The 20462-nt window shown below is 42.0% G+C and overlaps 2 pseudogenes; both read left to right on the plus strand.

Moving 5' to 3' along the window:
• The first annotated feature begins 175 nt into the window (after nt 1–175).
• On the plus strand, nt 176–2597 carry LOC125409124 (deubiquitinase MYSM1 pseudogene; annotated as a pseudogene).
• A 2497-nt stretch (nt 2598–5094) lies between these two features.
• Nucleotides 5095–13495, plus strand: LOC125409180 (R3H domain-containing protein 2 pseudogene; annotated as a pseudogene).
• The last annotated feature ends 6967 nt before the right edge of the window (nt 13496–20462 follow it).

The raw sequence follows: 20462 nt of genomic DNA on the forward strand, positions 1-20462 counted from the left end.
AATGCTGACAGAAAAATGGAAACTATATATAAAAAAAAAAGAGCCACACAGATCTACACTCAATGACCAAAGAGTATGTTCACTGAGTGGGTTTATCAACATTTAGGGGTAGCAGAAAAAAAAAGGATGTCTTCTGAGAAGTAGGTACCAAGAAGGGATTAAGAGGGGTGCAGCCATGGAGGCAGAGGAGGCGGGTGTGGATGTGGAAGGAGATGTTCTGGTGACTGCACAGCCAGGAAATGTTGAAAATACAGCATCAGTCTTTCAAGATCACTATCTTGATTCAGCATGGGGAAAGAAGAATGGCTGTATTCCTTGGACTGTGGATGCACGACCAGTGGTGAGAACAGAGCTGTCATTGAGAAAATGCTGTTGGAAGAAGAGTATTATTTGTCTAATAAATCACTTCCAGAAAAATTCTGGATTAATCAAAAGGAAGATGATAAAAAAATACACTGACAAGGTACATTCTCCTACAAAACCAGCCAGTTATTCAGTAAAGTGGATGATAGAAGAAAAAGGATTATTTGAAAAAGGACTGGCTAAATTTGACCAAAGATGGACCAAAATCGCAACACTAGTTCAAAGTCTCACAGTTTTAAAAGTGAAGAGTTACACTTTTTGAAGAGTACTTTAAAAATAAGGTAAAGTGGGGTGTGGAGAAAGAAGAGCAGCAGCAATCTCCAGCGGAAATCTAAAGACGAGAGGATGAGGTGTGGGCAGCATCGTGTTTGAGGGCGTGCTGATTCTAACTTCAATGCTGTAAAAATTGAAAAGTTATCTGATAATGAAGATGTAGACATGTCAGACGAACTGGATGAGTTGACTTCTCAAACACCAGAAAAGAATTCTGGCAACCATCTCACTTTAGACATTCCTAATAGTAAAATTTGTGAAGCCAATCACGAAGAATTCATATGCTCAAAAGGCTCCTTAGCTAACTATTCTGGGGAGTATCTTCAGAATATGAAGCCAAGTGATGCAGAAGTATGTTCAAGCTCAGAAATTACATCATGGGCTACAAAACAAATCAATAATGGCAAAAACTCAGTCGAATTAAGTGAGAAGTACAATAAATTGGTTCAAGGCTATGATGTGCAAGACAGAAAAGAAATAACAGACGAAACCAAGCCCTCACCCTCTCCAGAGTCCTTAGAGAGGCAGCAGGATTCAAGTGGAAATGAAATGCTTTTGCCTCTTTTCCAAATGGTGGAGGACAACCATGAGGGAGAAGAATTTAAGCCACAAGAGCAAGAAGTGGAAATAGATAGAAATGTCATTCAAGAAAAAGAAAAGCAAGCAATTTCTGAAGTTTTTGAGGGTCACCAAGTTAAAACACCAGAATGCTAATTGAAGATTAGAAACTACATTTTGGATCAGTGGGAAATATGCAAACCGAAATACTTAAATAAGACCTCAGCATTTCCTGGCTTGAAGAACTGCAGGGTGCTAATTGCATTGGATGGATTTATACATACATACCTCAAGTTGATAGGAGCAACCAATTTTGGATGTGAGCAGGCAATACATAACAGGCCACAGCCAGTCACTGAAGTACGAGTGAGTGACAGAACAGGTGCAGAAGCAGCCTGCCAGCTCGCCTGGCCCTACAGTGTATGCATACAAGGAGACATAGGGCCCGAGACCCATGGGAAAATGAAGTGATGCACAAGACTTAGAAGGGCAAACATTGGAGCATCTGTCTGTAGAGGAGCTGGCCAAAAGAAGAGAAGAGGAAAGGTGTAAACCTGTTAAATCTTCAAAACTTTTAAAACTATCAAAAAGTTCAGTTGATCCCTTCCAACTGATACCTTGTAATTTTTCAGTGAAGAAAAGCAGGAATCATTTCAGGTGAAAGTAGCTTCAGAAGCACTTTTAATAATGAATTTGCATGCTCACGTGTCTATGGCAGAAGGGATTGGGCTGTTAGGAGGAAGATACTCAGAGGCTGAGAAGACCCTTGAAGTCTATGCTGCGGAACCATGTAACAATCTGAGCACAGGACTACAATGCGCGATGGACCCTGTATCACAAATACAGGCCTCAGGAACTTTGGCTCTTAGAGGCTACAGTGTTATTGGGTGGTACCATTCTCATCCTGCATTTGATCCTGATCCGTCTTTATGAGATATTGACACACAACCAGAGTTACTTCTCCAGAAGAGGAGCAAAGCTCATTGGAATGATTGTTAATCCATATAATTGAAGTAACCCTTTTCCATGCTCCCAGATGATCTACTTGGTTATAAGTGCAGAAGTTAGTCCTCATGGTGTCTGTCATTTACAAACTTGAAGTACAACAGCTGTTAGAAGAACCTCTATGGGAATGAGTGTTTGAAAAGACAGGATGGATAATTGAGAAATACAGGCTTTCTCAGAGCAGTGTTCCCATGGGTAGACTCTTTCGCTGGGATTCTGACCTAACCTGTTTGCAGAAACTTCTGGAGTGTCTAAGGAAAACACTGAGCAAAGTAGCCAAGTGCTTCAGCACTGAGGAATTCTTGACTTAGATAGAAAAGTTGTTCCTTTCCAATTACAAAAGCAAGGAAGAAAATAGACTGGCTGAAGAGAAGAGTACAACAGAGTTGTCCTTGTAATATTTTAAAATGTCTACATGCTTTGACGACTGCAGGTGGCCCCCATGCTGGTCTTGCTAACCTTGGTCTCCTGAAAATAGTTAGAGCCAAGGCCTTAAAGAAGCTCAGATGAGTATGGAACCAAGGAGGCTTGCAACACAGAAGTTGATGAAGCAGACTACCAGAAAAGTCCATTCCAACAGTGTGCGCAGCAGTGGAGGACCAGAGACACCTGAGATCCTTCATCCCAAGCTCTGCCTTTTTGGAGGACACAATTGTAAAATCATGAGCTTAGTATTTATTTCTTGTTCTGCCTTGGGTAAGTAATTAATAATATTATACTTAGTGCTTCTTCATAATTAATACTCAAGAAAGCAAATCAGGCCTTCAGTTAACCTTGAGCCATTCTTCTCCAATGCTGTTAAATGGCCTGGAGCTCCCATTGCTAGAGTTGGTTTGAACCTGTGCTCACAGCTTATAAGCTTTTTAGGCCCCAAGCACTTTTGCCCTCTTGAACCCCTTCCATATAAAATTTAAATTTAGCCGGGCGGTGGTGGCGCACGCCTTTAATCCCAGCACTCGGGAGGCAGAGGCAAGCGAATCCTTGTGAGTTCGAGGCCAGCCTGGTCTACAAGAGCTAGTTCCAGGACAGGCACCAAAAACAACAGAGAAACCCTGTCTCGAAAAATCAAAAAAAAAACAAACAAACAAACAAAAATTTTTTTTAATTTATATTTTATAATTGTGTTTGTATAAAATGACAGTATTCATATTTTGGATTAAAATATTTCTTATCTAAAAAATGTGCTAAGAAATTAGTGGGAATGAAAAAAAATGTGGAAGGAGCTGGCGATAGCTGAGTGACTATCAGATACTCGTGTAAGTCTGACCCCCAGTGAAGGAGAAAGGGAAGGCACACTGGATAGATGAATGATCAATGCAGTAAGCCAGCCACCAGGAGATTCTAGCATTTCTGGAACAGGCTGGCCTAGTCACTCACATCATGTATAATCTCAATACAAACACAGCAGTAGATTTCAAAGGACAGTTGCTGTGGTCCTTGACCAGTGGCATTCGCTGAAGCTGGAGGTCTGAGAAGTATGTCCTCCTGGCTGTTGTAGTCCCTCACTTCTGTTCCACAACTTGCTGTTCTCCACATGTTTGGGGAACAGCTTGTTCATGTGCCTGTGGACCTCATTCCCTAGGGAAAGCTCCAGAGAGGGACGCACCAAAGCATCGTCCCTGTTCTGTGCTCTTGAAGCCACGGCAGTGAAGCTCCCACTTCCACAGCCTTCCTCGCAGTATAGCAAATCTTCCCCAGTAGGGCGCTGAGCTTCTTAGCATAGCACAGCTTTCCCAGCAGGGCTCTGAGTCCCTTTGGGTATGCATCCAAATGTCCAGAGGTACTGCCATTCTGACAAATGTTTGCCTTTCCACTGCAGGACTTCTTAAGCCATGACTAAAGGACCTGGCTCATGTCTTTGACTTTTGTTGTTAACTGTCCACCTTCATTATCCCTCCACAGAACAGGAACAATTTAGCAGTAGTCAGCCAATTCTACTATCTTTGTGGACCCCATGGACCCATAGTTTTCAATTTTTGTTACTTTACCTTTCAAAATATTGCCCTCTAACTATTTAGTTCCTTATTTTAACACATTAGATACTAAGTGGAGGAGATGCCATTTCCCACAGACTTTTCTGCTCCACCTAGCAACAGAACAGAATTCCGTTTGCCTTCTAGGCCCTGGACAAATCAGTCCTAGATATTATAGCCTGCTTCCTCAAGTCACTCCGTGCTACTTGGGTACTTCCTCAAACCAGACACTAAAAATTAACTAAGTTACATTAACGGGTTAAACATAATGTTATTCGGGAAAATTATTGTTATAGTAACTGAGGGAGTATGCTGGGCAAAGGTGATACGTGTCTTTAACCCCATTACTTGGTAGGCAGAGGCAGGTGGATCTCCAAATTCAAGGCCAGCCTGGTCTATATAGTGAGTTCCAGAACTTCCAGGGCTACACAGAGGAAACCCTCTCAAAAAAGAACAAAACAAAACAAAACAAACAAAAACAAAACAAAAAACAGAAGAGAAGGAAGAAGATCAAGAGGAGGAATAAGAGCAGCTATTGGGAAAGCAGAGGCTTGAGAAAGCTGTGATGACTGTCAATCCATACTCCTAATTTGATCTGAATGATACGAAGAGTAAAGGACAGTGAGCTGGAGTATTTTGATGGTTCACTGCGAAGTCCTTGAGCGTTGTCAGCCTAGGAGAATTCTTAAAACCTCCTTCAGGTTCACTGGACCAGGAAGCAAGCTGTGTGAGGTGTGGCCCTAGCACAATAAATTTTAGAGGGTAATTCGGACTTGATTATATAGCCTTGTAGCTCGCCACCTTCGAGACAACTCTGGTAACCACCATCATTCCTAAACTTGGGAGAACTTCTAGAAACAAAACTTTTAAGAGACAAAGGGAATGAAGACTAAAAATTATAAACAAAGCCTTCTTTACCAGGATGGTGCTGGAAGCAAAGAAGGAAGCACTTCCTCTCCTTTTAAAGCCTTCTGAAGCTTTCAGAGCCAAGAGGGTAACGCTGGAAGGCGGCTGTATCAGGAAAATGAGGCATGTGCACCAGCCATCTTCACAGCCTAGACTCCGCAGCTCCCGAGGCAGCCCAAACATCCTCAGAAAAGCCCTTCAGCACAAATGCACCCAACCACAAGGCCATCATCAGGTTCTCAGACCACTGCGCCCAGCAAGAAGACAAGTTTGTGTAAACGTGACTGGGAAGATCAAATAATGCAAAGGTTGTGGAAAAGCCGTGACTCTGAAGCAGTCTGTTCCTGCTCAGGCTTGAAGAAGAGAAAAAGGCATCTATGTGATTGGCTTCTAGTTAAGTCACAACTGGGAACATTTGCTGGCTGTAGAGCTGAACCAATAATTCCAGCACTCGTCAGGTTACATTAGAAAGATGTCAAGTTCAAGGCTAGCCTGAACTAGCTAGTGACACCCTGTCTGAAGAAAGTAAGCAGTGTGTATGGGAGGGTGGGGGGAGTGATGAAAGGAAAAAGAAAAAATCGAAAGTGGGTCCAGCTGGCTAATTCTAAATATATTCTTTTCAGCATTAATAAAAAATTAAAGAATGAACAGTGCTTCAGCTTCACATTTGAATAACATAACATAATAAATAAAATAAATAACACAATAAATAAAATAAAATAAATAACATAACATAATAACAAAATAACATAACAAAGAAGCAGAACACGATCACCAGGATGCATCGAACACCACAGGACACCAGCGGACAGGACGTGATCATCAGGATGCATTGGACACCATAGGACACCAGCGGACAGGACTCGATCACCGGGATACATTGGACACCCTGAACCCCTCGACGCCCACAAAGTCAGCAGGAAGCAGTTAGAGACCAGGCTATGCCCCCATTCCCTACCCATTGAGACCCTCAACCCCCCAAATTTTTAACAAATCAAAAAGCGTGGGCATGTATTAGCACACGGTTGAGATAATGAGTGGTCAGTAAAGTCCCATAGTAAGGTGCGTAAATGGGTTAGTAGTGGGGTAAGTGGTGATCAGGAAGTGGAGAGGTTTTAGGTGAGAGGCCGGGAGTTAGAACAGACTGCCCGTACATTAGTTCAAAGGGTGAGATAAAAAGGGGGCTCTTTGGGAGGGCCCTAAGCTTAAGGAGGGCCAGAGGTAAGAGTTTTACCCAGTCAAGGTGAAGTTTCTGTGACATTTTAGTAAGGGCATCTTTTAAAGTGCGGTTAGTCCGTTCTACCTTCCCTGAAGACTGAGGATGGTATGGGATATAGAAATGCCAGGGAATATTGAGAGCCTTGGACAAGTTTTGAGAAATCTGAGAAGTGAACTCAGGGCCATTATCTGACTGAAGAGAGGTTGGAATTCCAAACCAGGGAATGATTTCTCGGAGAAGAACATCAGAGACTGTCTGGGTTCTCTTATTAGTAGTGGGGAAGGCTTCAACCCACCCAGACATTGTGTCCACCAAAACCAGGAGATATTTAATCCTTTTAACTGTAGGAATATGCATAAAATCCAGTTGGAAGTCAGTTCCTGGAAGGGAGCCTCTGGCCTGGTGGGCAGGAAAAGGGAAGCTACAGTATTTAGTCTTAGGGTCTGACCTTTGACAGATCTGACAGGAGGTAGTGATAGCCTTTAGGAACCTTATGTCCTCAGCGGTGGGTTGGAGCTTTGCTATTAGGATGAAAGAGCTGATGTAGGTATGACAGGATCTGTTGGGTGTCAGGGGGTGTCTGTGAGAGTGCGGGCTGCACTGTAAGGACCCCCTGAGGTGACTGAGGTAGATCTGGGCTCTGGAATGCTGCTGTCTTAGCTGCTCTGTCAGCCCGATTATTTCCCTTGGAAATAATGGAATTGTCGGACTGGTGAGACCGACAGTGAATAATTCCTATAGCTTTAGGGAGATGGGAGGCTTTTAATAGGTCCATAACATAACTTGAGTTAGTTATGGAGAATAACAGCTGATATTTCCCAAAATTTGGTGGAAGTAATCTACTTACATATCCAAAACTTCAAATAACTTCCAAGATAAATATAAGAAAACCAGGGCTCAGAAGATAGCTCAGTCAGCAAAAATATTTGCATGTGAGTGGTGGCAGGGATCCAATAGCATTCTTAACCACTGATGATTTCAAGGTCAGCTTGGTCTGCAGGGGACATTATTTCAGAAAGAAAAAAAGTAAGGCCTGACAGTGGTGGCACATACCTTTAATCCCAGCACTCGGGAGACAGAGGCAGGCAGATCAGAAGAAGAAGGAGGAGGAGGAGGAGGAGGAGGAGGAGGAGGAGGAGGAGGAGGAGGAGGAGGAGGTAAAATATTGATTAAAGATGGTGCCTAATGGAAATTCTCTGACTTTCACATGCACACGTACTTACATATACATACAAAAAGATAAAATTAACAGCCATATAATTCAATCACCAAAAGTAAAAAGTATATTGAAAGTATCCAGAGAAGATCAAGTCACACAGAGAAACAACTGTGCTGCATTCACCAGAGAAGGCTGCTAAGACATGACTTTAAGCCAACAGAAAGTCATTTTAGCCAGCCAGTGACTACACTGGGTGCCCAGGATCCCAGTGTAGCACCAAGCCTTTCTCAAGCTGAGTTTTTAAGCACAAAAACTATGTTCTGGATTGACATACTTCAGCTAACAACAACAGTCATCCAGAAGCTAAAAAGCAAGGCTAGTACATTTAGAGACTCCCAGAATTATTGACTTGGATGCACTGGGGATTTGTTTATTTTGGCAGGTGGTGCTGTCTGCACGCTGAGTTTACAGCCTGAATGGTGCTTCCATCATGGAATCATTTGTGCTAAGGACATAAAGGGTGGTTAATTCTTCGTAAGTGCCAGATGAAAGGAAAACATTTGGAGCATGTACCAGAATGGACCATAGGATAACTCATAAAATAAGTCTTCAGAAATTTCCAAAGCATTATAGTCTTACATAATATAGTCCCTGCAGACAATGGAATAAATGTAACAAATATAAAAAAATAAATTAGTAAAAGTATCTTTATTCATAGATAACCTGATTGCTTTTACAAAAACATTTAAGTTATTTCACAAAAAATTACTAAATTTAATAAGTGAATTTAACAAGGCCAGTATTTTAAAAACAATTATAGGGCCAGGTATCATTGTGTACACCTTTAATTCCAGCAGAGGCAGACAGATCTCTGAAAGTTCAAGGTCAACCTGGTCTATAGAGTGCGTTCCAGGACAGCCAAGGCAATGTAGAGAGAACCTGTCTCAAAATGCCAAAAGTAAATAGATAAATAAATAAAAAACAATAAAATTTTTGTTCATTATCAAATACTTAGAAAATAAAAATTTAAATACCATTGACAATAACATCAAAAAGCAAATCATGGGTGGAGATAGAGCCCAGCAGTAAAAATGACCATAGATAAGCTGCCACGATAAATAGGAGGAAAGGAATGGAGAATAGAAAGTTGAAAAAAAGATACATAGTCAGTTCATTTAAGATATAGGAATCAAGGTGATTTTGTTGGGAAAAGAATCTTTTCCACAAATTACATTCCACAAATTCTAGCTGCCTTGGACTCCCCAAATGCCAATCTCTGACTGGCTCATCAGTTAAGAGCACTAGCTGCTCTTCCCAAGGACCTGGGTTTGATAGCCAGCACTATATGGTAGCTCACAAATGTCTGTAACTCCAGTCCTAAGAGATCTGATGCTCTTCTGGTGTTTTAAGGGCACCAGGCATTCAAATGGTACACAGACAAACACGCAGGCAAAACCCACATACACATTAAGAAATAATACATTTTAAAAAACAGACAAGCAAGCAGATAAAAGAAGAGGTTGTTGTGAAACAAACATGGAAAAAAGCAAGGAATCTATCTGGGGAATACTGCAAGTCCAAATGTGAGATATGGTGCTCAGTGCAGCAGTATTTTAAAAGGGGGACACTTGCTGGGCAGTGGTGGTACACACCTTTAATCTCAGCACTCGGGAGGCAGAGGCATGCTGATCCCTGTGAGTTTGAGGCTAGCTTGGTCTACAGAGAAAGTTCCAGGACAACCAGAGCTACAGAGAAACCCTGTCTTGAAAAACCACAAAAAGTGGGGGGGAGTGTGGGTTGGGGAGGACACCTAGTGGCTAGTAAGTGTATTTTGGAATAAAAATGGCAGTGACTTCTGATAGTTCTGATACTTCTGGTGGTGAGATGGGGCAATCGTGGACATTCAGAAGTGGCAGGCTTGCTCCCCCAAACTGAAATACCATTTACTTAAAACAAAAGAAACATTTATGGGAAAAATCAAGTGTATGTGTGCATGCACTGTCTGTGAATGGGTATTTTATGTGAGTGGATGCACGAGAGTGCATATTCTTGTGCATGTGGAGGCGAAAGTCAGTCTTGGGTTCTGTGCCTCAGCTTCCTGGGACTTCTAATTTGTCCTGGAGCTGGATGATTAGGCTAGACCAGCTCTGAGACTGCAAACACATACTACCGCACACCATTTTATTTTAGTATGGATTCCAGGGATTGAACTCAGGCACTTACACTTGTGCAGCGAGTGCTTTAACAAGTGGGCTGTCTCCCTGGCCCTTAGACGCAGGATTCTTGAAAATTAAGCATAAAAATTCATCTAGCTATGGTGGTATACATATGTAACTCCAACACGTGAGAGAATAAGATAAGAGACTCCAAAAACCAGAGGGAGCTACAAAGCAAGACTGTCTCAAGAAAATTCATATTCACCTCACTACAGTAGCGATATTCTAAAATGTTGTAATGTCTCTTATTGTATGTTATGTTATTTATGTCTTTCTTTAAACTGTAAACTACTGGAAGAAAGCACTACTGTCTTATTTATTTGGATGGTACACACACACACATACACACAAACACACACACACACACACACACATATATAGCCACACACACACATCATACATACCTGCCCTTTAATAAATGAGAGACAGACAGAGAGGAACCTCATCTCTGTAGAACATGTGGAATCCTCTGCCAATTTTTCTTGGAAACCTAGTTGAGAGCCCAGCAAGGGAAAGAAATGCATACAAATTCTCATTGTGTGTTTGTATAACCTTATGTGGAAATCACTGGGAAAGTTGTATGATTTTGATATTCTTTGTTTCTGTGAAGAATCCAATTCTTTCTTTGAATTTAAGACTCAGGGTAAAATGGAGAATGGGATCAAATATTTTCTACAATAATCCAATACATCCAAATGTTTAAAACACATCTCTCTCAACAGAGTGCTGGCTCACAGTTTAGATCCCACATAGCTCTGCATGGTCACATATATTTATTTCTTTCATCTTTCATTCATAGATGATAAAGTGCTAAGTGGATGTTGCATTCTGAGGAGGATAAAGGAAGAAGAAGAGTCCGTACAGCAGTGAAAGGTCTACTTGCACAAAACTTTAGTTTTGTTTGGGAAACTTAGTAAAGCCTGTTTTTATTAAAGTATTGTTTCAAAACAGTCATGTAAAGTAGGGTGTGATGTTTTATGCCTTTTAGGACTCTGAAGTCTGAAGCAGGATTATAAGAAGTTTAAGGAGAGCCTGGGGGTGTACAATGAATTCAGAAACCTAAAGAGTGAGATCCTATCTTAAAAATAAACAATCAAAAATAGACATTAAGAAATATATATATATATATATATATATATATATATACACACACATACACACACATTTTTCTCTGCTCCCCTCCCTGCCTCTCCCGTCCTACTTCAATCTTCCCTCAAGGTCCTCATACTTCCAATTTACTCAGGAGATCTTGTCTTTTTTCTACTTTCTACTTCCCATGTAGATTAGATCTATATATGTCTCTCTTAGTGTCCTCATTGTTGTCTAAGTTCTCTGGGATTGTCGTTTGTAGGCTGGCTTTCTTTGCTTTATGTTTAAAAACCACCTATGAGTGAGTACATGTGATAATTGTCTTTCTGTGTCTGGGTTACCTCACTCAAAATAATGTTTTCTAGCTCCATCCATTTTCCTGCAAAATTCAAGCTGTCATTATTTTTTTTCTGCTGTGTAGTACTCTATTGTGTAAATGTACAACATTTTTCTTATCATTCTTCAGTTGAGGGACATTTAGGTTGTTTCCAGGTTCTGGCTGCTATGACAAACAAAGCTGCTATGAACGTAGTTGAGCACATATCTTTGTGGCACAATTGAGCAACCTTTGGAAATATACCCAAAAGTGTTATTACTGGGTCTTGAGGAAGGTTGTTTCCTAATTTTCTAAGAAATCACCACATTGACATCCAAAACTAACCCATTATTCTCATGTTAGCCACATGGCTTGGTACCTCTTCCAGCAGGACAAGTCACATCTTGCTTCTTCCATGTCTGCACAGAACTGGGAAGATATTATCTTAGAATGAATCTTTTTACTACATAAACCGGGTAAAAAATTAAAATCTTATGTGTAGAAGGTGTCTGAATTAATTATAAAAGGAAAATTGAGACTTCATCAGCTAGCAGGAATAGACCCAGAAGAGATATAGTACCTTTTACTACTGATGAAATTAAAAAAATATGGGAAGACAATGAGCCCTGTCAAAAAGCTTGTGCTAAATTTTTGGGAGAGATTAATAATAATTATCCCCAAAGTGATAGAATTAACCTTATAAAGAGAGGTACTTGGATCTTTCCCCACACTGTACGTGACACACCAATAACTGGAGCCTGTACATTCTATACTGATGACAAAGATCAGGAAAGGCAGGCTACAAATCAGAAGATTTAAGTAAAGTGGAACAAAGCCCTTATAATTCTGTCCAAAAGTCAGAATTATATAATATTTTTATGGTACTAAGGCATTTTAAAGAACCTCTCAAAATAGTTACTGACTTGCAATATATAGAAAAAGTTTTTTTGTATATTGAAGCCACTGAATTTATATCATATGATACAGTATTGATTTCATTATTCATTCAGGTTCAAGATATAATCAGGAATAGGCTTTGTCCCATATCCATAACACACACCCAATCCCATACAGGTCTGTCAGGTGCTCCCCACCACCAACCGGACAGTATCCTAATTCTAACCAAAGATATTGACCTTTCTCTCTCACCCAGTGGCCTTTACAGCATGGTAAACAGCTGCCTTAGCCATCCCAGCAGCCTGGTTTACAGTCCACGATGCCTAGCCAGCAGCAGTCGGCTTACCAAGGCATGCTTGGGGGCCAGCAGTCTCAGAACCAGGGCCTACTCAGCAACCAGAGGAGCTGCATGGGAGGCCAGGCACAAGGCCTCATGGTTCAGTACACTACACTGCCAAGTTAGTGACTTACAAATGTGGTCCAGCTGCCCATGTTGGTCCCTGCCAGTCAATCTGTGCGGGGAGGCCTCCCAGCAAGGGGTTTGCCCAAATACTACAGCTTGATCCCAGCAGCTCAGCAGAATGGCCCAAACCCTTCTGTGGAGTTTCTACAGTCTCTTGGCTCTGAGCAGTAACAGATGCCTCAATTTCCCTTTCCCTGCAGCCTACCATAGGTCCCATAACAGTACTCAGGAGTGTCACCTACTGGATCAGGTGTGGTGGTCATGCAACTGAATGTCTCTAACAGACTCCAGGCCTCCCAGAATCCATCCATCATTCAGTGGAGTCATTGTAAAAATTACAGTGTGGACCAGTGAGGTCAGAAACCTGGAGACCTGTAAGATCCTAATGGTAACCCCATGATCAAAACACCAATAGACAACAGCTGTCACATCTCCTACCCAGTCTCCTGTCACCAGCTTCAGCAATGTCCACACTGGACTCGGTCCCCTGCTTGTCCTCACACCAATCACCCAACCTAGGGGTCCTGCACAGGGTGATGGATACTATTTCCTATTGGGTCAGCCATTACAATACAATTTGTCCATCAGTCCTCCCTTGCTCCACGACCAGTCAACCTACAAGGTGCACCAGGGGCAGAGTGGATTGAAGTACAGAAACCAAAGCAAGAGAAAAGGACTCAAATCTGCCTCCACTGACCCGGGGACAGCAGATGTTGTGCTCGAAAGGGTGTTGGAGGTGATAGTCCTCCCTGAAAGAATCACCTGTACAGAGGCAGACAAACTCTTCATCCAGCTTGCCTTGTCTGGCCCCAAGATGCAGTGGCTTAGGGATGCTCAGGGGCTGCCTGGTGCAAGTAGGGGGGACAGCAGTGGGACTTCAGAGAATGGCTGCCGCTTGGACCTCGCTGCCCTGTCCACTACAGTGACTGTCCTGCCCCAGTCCCATGGCCACCTGGGATGCCTCCCTTCACCTCAACAACTCTGTGAGTTGCTTCAAACTTCGAGTGACTAAAAAGAACAACCACCTGAGACTTCTGGAACGAACTAACTCCCAATAAATGGAGGAAAGGAGGGACTGGCACAGTAGGAGTGGGGGCCGAGCAAAGGGAGCCAAAGCAGAACAGAATGGCTTGGCCAGAGTCTACCACCTTACAGTTGAAGACAGAAGCAGACAGATTCTCACACTGGCACGGGACTCCTTTCTTTTCCCTGTTGGTTCCCTTCTGTCTCCCTCTTCCTCCCATTTCTTCTCCCTCCTAGTCCCCGTTTCCTCTCTAGTCGCCATGAATATATTTATACGGACAGAATTAAGAAAAGTACATTGATGCCCTGATTCTCTCTTTCCCCAGCTTGTCTCCCCAAGTCCCACAGAGTTAAAACTTGGGACCCCCACCCCAGAACACTGTGTATTGTTTGTTTGAGGTATGTGTCATAGTAACAAACGCAGAGTTCAATTGCATATACAGATATTTGCTGGGTGTACACATTGCACATGCCGTTTAATCTGGCTCTTTGTAAGTTTGGGAAATTACTCGGTGGGGTGAGGGGGGTTGGTTTTGTTTACAAATATAAAAAAAAGACAAAAACCTGAGGGGAAAAATTGGGTCAACATACCAAGGTACACACTTGACATGGGTTAGGATTGAGGAAGTAAAGAATATTTATACAGTCCAAGTAGAAGCATAAATTCCTATCTCTAACAAGGCAATTCAATCCAGTGGTTACACTTTTAGAATTTATCCTGAGGCTACATTCTCAGAATTACAAAATAACTCTGGGCCCATAATGACCTAAATCCAAGCCCCTATACTGAGGAACTGGTCCAACCTTCGTATGGCTTCTAGCAGCCTCCAGCAGGACCCCTGGAAAAATCCAGGTTCCCTTCGAGCTTGTGTCTGAAACCTGTTCTAGCCAACCCTGACCCTTTCTTAGAGAAGTTAGTTTGAAAAGCTTTCTGCTTATGCCATTCCTTTATCCCCTTGAGATACACACAGCCGACAGTCTCTGAGCATTGTTCTCGAGGATGTGAAAGCCCTTCCTTTGAAACAACTGTCACTGTGGGAGGTCAGAATCTTCAAGCATCTTCACAATTCTGCCCCATCATATTCACATTGGCCAGCCTTCAGGTATCCTTTTCCTTCCTTCATTTTCTTTCTTTCTTTTTTTTTTAGAGTCTCTATTATCTATATCTACCTTTATTTTTCTTTTATAGTTTATATATACCAAGAAAATATTTTAAACAATATAAAAATTGCAATGTGGTTATATTCTATTTTTCAAGTGAATGATCATAATGAATACAGATAAAAATCAATATGTTTCTCAATTCCCTTGCATGATTAAACATTTTACATATTATAGGTGAAAAACACATTACTCCCAAGAACCCACCTACATTCACGTCCAAGCAACTTATTATATATTAACAGAGTGTAAGCAAGCAAGGTATTTTCCTCAGCAAGTTCTTTTTTTTTTTTTCAAAGTTTATTAAATTATAAAAGTTTCAATTTCCGCTCCTCCTCCCAACACCCTCCCACTCCCCCCACTCCCCCTCCTCCTCCCTCTCCATCCCTAAGAGCAGTCAGGGTTTCCTGTCCTGTGGGAAGTTCAAGTTCCTCCCCGCTCCCTCCAGGTCCAGGAAGGTGAGTATCCAAACAGACTGGATCTCCAAAAATCCAGTACATGCAGAGGAAACAAGTCCCAGTGCCATTGTCAATGGCTTTTCAGAAAGACTCCGGGCCAGCCACATTCAGAGAATCTGGTTGGATTGCGTCCTCGTTCAGTCCCAGTCCAACTGGCCTTGGTAAACTCTCATTAGATCGGTCCCCTTGTATCAGTAGGTGATCGCATCCCTCGCAGTCCTTATTTCCTTTTTCATTTTCTTCGTCCTTCTGCTCCTCATTTGGACCTTGGGGGGCTCAGTCCGGTGCTCCAATGTGGGTCTCCGTCTGTATCGCCATCCATCGTCGGATGAAGGTTCTCTCTGAGCTTGCCTTCTTTGCTCACGTTCTCTTTCCTTCTGCTTCTCGTTTGGACCTAGGGAGTTAAGTCCAGTGTTCCGATGTGGGTCTCTGTCTCTATCTCCATCCATCGCCAGATGAAGATTCTGGGACTCTTGTCTATTTCCAATCTCCAGGAGGATAGCTACATGATTTTCATCAGGTTCACCTTCTTATTTAGCTTCTCTAGGATCACGAATAATAAGCTCAAAGACCTTTAATTATGGTTAGAATCCACTTATGAGTGAATACATACCATATTCCTCTTTTTGGGTCTGGCTTACCTCACTCAGTAAAGCGTTTTCTATTTCCATCTATTTGCATGCAAAATTCAAGATGTCATTGTTTTTTACCGCTGAGTAAAACTCTAATGTGTATATGTTATCCTTTTGTATCATGTTAATAAAGTCTTTTGTTACCTTCTCCCCCCCCCATTTACATTGGGTATAAAAGCTGTGAAAGGGGGCTAGAGAGATGGCTCAGAGGTTAAGAGCATTGCCTGCTCTTCCAAAGGTCCTGAGTTCAATTCCCAGCAACTACATGGTGGCTCACAACCATCTGTAATGGGGTCTGGTGCCCTCTTCTGGCCAGCAAGCATACACACAGACAGAATATTGTATACATAATAAATAAATAAATAAATAAATAATTTTTTTTAAAAAGTTGTGGAAAAATAAATGTGGGTGATTTCAGGATTTCAGTCACTGGAATACTCTCCTGATACTTTTTATGGCTTCTGACCTGTTATTTTTTTTAATGTGTCTTCATATTCTTCACTATATTTCTAAAATTCCCATGCCCCTACCATGGTAAAAAGTAATTTTGTCGAGGCCAGTCCTTGACAATTCCCAAGGCTTTCTATTCTCTCCAGGACAAGCCTAAAATTTGTCAGTTATATAAAAGAGCCACATTAATTTGCAGTGAACAACCAAACTAGCAGTAAATCTATGAGGATCCAGTAGAAAACACAAGCCCTTACTGTAATATGGAGTAAGGTTTTCTTGACTCAGTGGAGCTAAGATTCTGTGTGTTTTCCATTTGCCAAGCAAACTCTCTCTTCTTGTGTATATTTCCAACTCCAGAGTAAATAATGTCTTAACTATAATTCAGATTTGTCGCCTTCTTTCCTGAAGGTTGAATGATAATAACTGTGCTCCAAGGCTCACTCACCTTTGTTGTTAGATTATTTCCTACTTCAAAACTCATCTTCTAATTGCATTATGTCTGTTCTTCGTGCTGCTCACATGCTGTTGCCCATATGCTCTTCATCACCCCCTGGTCATGTGCCCACAGAACAGTCACCCATGTCTCTTCCCACCTCTGAATTGCAGCTGTTTCTCCATTTCTGTGTGTGTGCCTGAAGGAAATGCCATCTCTTCCTAACAGGCAACTGATCCTTGCTCTCAGGCCTCAGTGTGGTGCACAGCTACATCTATGTACTTTGTTTTTTGATGTAGGATTCCCCTCTGTATGCCGTGAATATGGCTTATGACAATTGGTTAACAAAGAATCTACTTTGGATCTATGGCAGTGCAGAATAGAGCAAGGTGGGACTTCCAAGCAGAGACAGGGAAATGCAATGTAGCTGCCGAAGACAGATGCCCCAGAACCTTACCAGTAAACCACAAGCCTCGTGGTAAAATACAAAATAATAGGAATGGGTTGATTTAAGATGTATGAGGTTAGCTAGAAATATGCATAGACTATTGGCCAAACATTGTTGTAATTAATATAGCTTCTGTGTGATCATTTTGGGTCTGGGTGGCCGAAAAATGAACGAGCAGTCTCCACCTACAGACTTGCTACTCAAATAACAGCAACTATACATACTACTCTGTACTTTTGTCCTTTAAAATGATATTTTAATCATTTCATACTGGGTCTTATTTGTCCTGATGAATAATAGTCTTTTTATAGACATACTACTTATTTTCAAGCAGTTCCTAAAATGGACTCACACTAATCAGAGACTTCAACCTATTTGACTGTAACGAATGATTAGTAATTATTTACCAACGATCCTATAATGACTATATGTCTTTTGTATGTTGAAGATGGCATTGAGAATTGAAATTAGGGCCTTGTGCATGATTACAAGGTAAGCACTCCACCTCAGTGTTACATCCTCAGCTTAACATCTGTGACTTGCAACAGGTGACACTGGTTACTAGACATTAAAATGGTAGAGATGGAGTTTATTTAGTAACTACTGTCCAGAGAGGGGAGACAAGATCTGTTCCACTTGCTGCAGAGGCAACTGGGCATTATAAAGAGAACAAGGTAGAAGGGGAATGAACAAGGTAGGTCTGGGAAATGAAAATGAAGGAAGGAGGAGCACCGGACTGAGCCCCCCAAGGTCCAAATGAGGAGCAGAAGGAGGAAGAACATGAAAAAGGAAATCAGGACCGCGAGGGGTGCGATCACCCACTGATACAAGGGGACTGGTCTAATGAGAGTTCACCAAGGCCAGTTGGACTGGGACTGAACGAGCACGTGATCCAACCAGATTCTCCGAATGTGGCTGGCCCGGGGTCTTTCTGAAAAGCCATTGACAATGGCACTGGGACTTGTTTCCTCTGCATATACTGGATTTTGCGGATCCAGTCTGTCTGGACACTCACCTTCCTGGACCTGGAGGGAGGGGGGAGGAACTTGAACTTCCCACAGGGCAGGAAACCCTGACTGCTCTTAGGGATGGAGAGGGAGGAGGAGAGAGAGTGGGGGGAGTGGGAGGGTGGTGGGAGGAGGGGCGGAAATGGAAACTTTTATAATTTAATAAAATTACTTTTAAAAAAAGGATAACTCAAATAGTCAATTGCTTTAACACTCTGAGACACCAAATCATTAGAATTCTGCAGTCTAGGTAGCTAAGGTGCTCTAGGTCATGTATCCTGAAGACCGCCTTTCCCAGGTGACCTCATAGTTTAAAAAGAAGAAGCAGAAGTACATTTGCACATCCTGACCACCTGTCAGGATGGCATGGACTTACTAGAATGAGCTATCTTAACGTCAGAAGAACCAAGCACTCACATTCTGAGTTGGGATGTGCAAGTGTGCTTGCCAATCTCTGAACTCTGTGACCGTCAGATAAGGTGGAAATAGGCCTGCATTTTTTTGGCCTCCACAGGGAAACATAAACTATTTCCCAGCCATATTACAGAAATGGTCTACTGGATTGTACAACAGTGATTAATATTTCCTTTGGGATGCAATATTTTTTTTATTTTCCAGCTCATACTTGGGTCAAACTGTGGTGCAGGAGAATGCTGGTCATTTTCCTTCAGGTTTGAGAATCAAAAGAGCTCCAGTATCCCAGATATACTAGGGCTGAGAGTATGCTGTGAAGAACTTGAACCCATTTGAAAAGAGAAGAGTAAGACATCCCAGTTACTTTAGGGAATTCCTGAGCCCTTAACATCATAGGTGAATAGCAGCTAGTATTCATGATCAAGGACAATATAGCCAACAGAAGCAGTTACCCTCATCTGTAACCAACTTGGAATCCTTGTTCATCTCTTCAGTTTCCCTCAAACCTCCTCCAAGCATGCTGAATTCTAACTGACCTATTCTTGGAACCTGGCCTTCACACCTTCATTGCACTGACCTGTTCCCTCAGTGCTAAGGACATTCTGCCATGCCTATGTTTCCTCCATCACACTTACTACCCATTTCCAAATTCTTTGCTTCTCCTTTTGTGTCCCAACATTTGCTTACATTGAGAATTCTCTCTTATTAAAGATTGACTTTACTTTTACCCTCCCCTGGACTAGAGGTAACCAACAGTTGAGATACCTGAGAAAAGTTACTCCAGATGCCATGACTGGGTGCCTATATGCCTAGGTTTACACTTCCCATCCCCACTGCTATGAAAATAGACAATAGATGTAATGATTTGAACAAGACGTTCCCCCATATTCTTGGGCATTTGAACACTTGGCCCCTAGTTGGTGGCTGTGCTTGAAAAGGCTTAGGAAGTGTGTGGTCTTGCTGGAGAAGTATGTCACTGGGGGCAAGTTTGGAGAGCATAAAGATTTGTCTCCATTTTGAGTTTATTTTACTTCCTGTTCTAGGTGTGTCTACCCACCATGTCTTCTGTCTATTGTCATGCTGTTGCCATTATTACAGACCTTAACTCTCTGGAATCATAAGCCCAAAACAAACCTTTCCTTTTATAAGTTGGCTTGGTCATGGTATTTCATCACAGTCAACAGAAAAATGACTAAGACAACATACCCATATGGTGCTACCTAAATATTGGGCTCAAGGGAGTGGCTCACCAGTTAAAAACACTTGCTGTTTTTAAAGAAGACATGAGTTCAGTTCCCAGCACTTACATGGCAGCTCATAGCCATGTTTAAATCCTGTTCTGGGAAATCCAACACCTTCTGGAACCAAAGGCACCAGGCATGCACACGGTGCACATACATGCAGGCAAACACTTGCACACATAAAACAATTTTTTTCTTTTTGTTTTTTAAGTTAATTTATTTATTTAAAATTTCCACCTCTTCCCATCCTCCCATTTCCCTCCCACTCCCCCTACTCCTAAGATTTATGTATGTATGTATGTATGTATGTATGTATGTATGTATGTATGTAGTGTTCTGCCTGCATGTGTGCCTACAGGCCAGAAGAGGGCACCAGATCTCATTAGAATGGTTGTGAGACATCATGTCGTTGTTGGGAATTGAATTCACACCTCTGGAAGAGCAACCAGTGCTCTTAACCACTGAGCCTTCTCTCCAGCTCCCATAAAACAATTTTTAATTGAAAAAAAGATTGGGCTATAGTTAAAAACAAAAGCAAGGTGGGCAGTGGTGGCACACACCTTTAATCCCAGAAATTGGGAGACAGAGAGGCAGAGACTTGGGAGGCAGATCTTTGTGAGTTTTAAGCCAGCCTGGTCTACAGAGAGTTCCAGGACAGGCTCCAAAGCTACACAGAGAAACACTGTCTCAAAAAAACAAACAACCAGTCAATGCCAGAGTGTTGATGCCAGTGAGAGGTGAACCTTGTCTCTTAGAGC

This window comes from Myodes glareolus, chromosome 13, assembly GCF_982192425.1.
Source record: "Myodes glareolus chromosome 13, mMyoGla1.1, whole genome shotgun sequence".
Lineage (NCBI taxonomy): Eukaryota > Metazoa > Chordata > Mammalia > Rodentia > Cricetidae > Myodes > Myodes glareolus.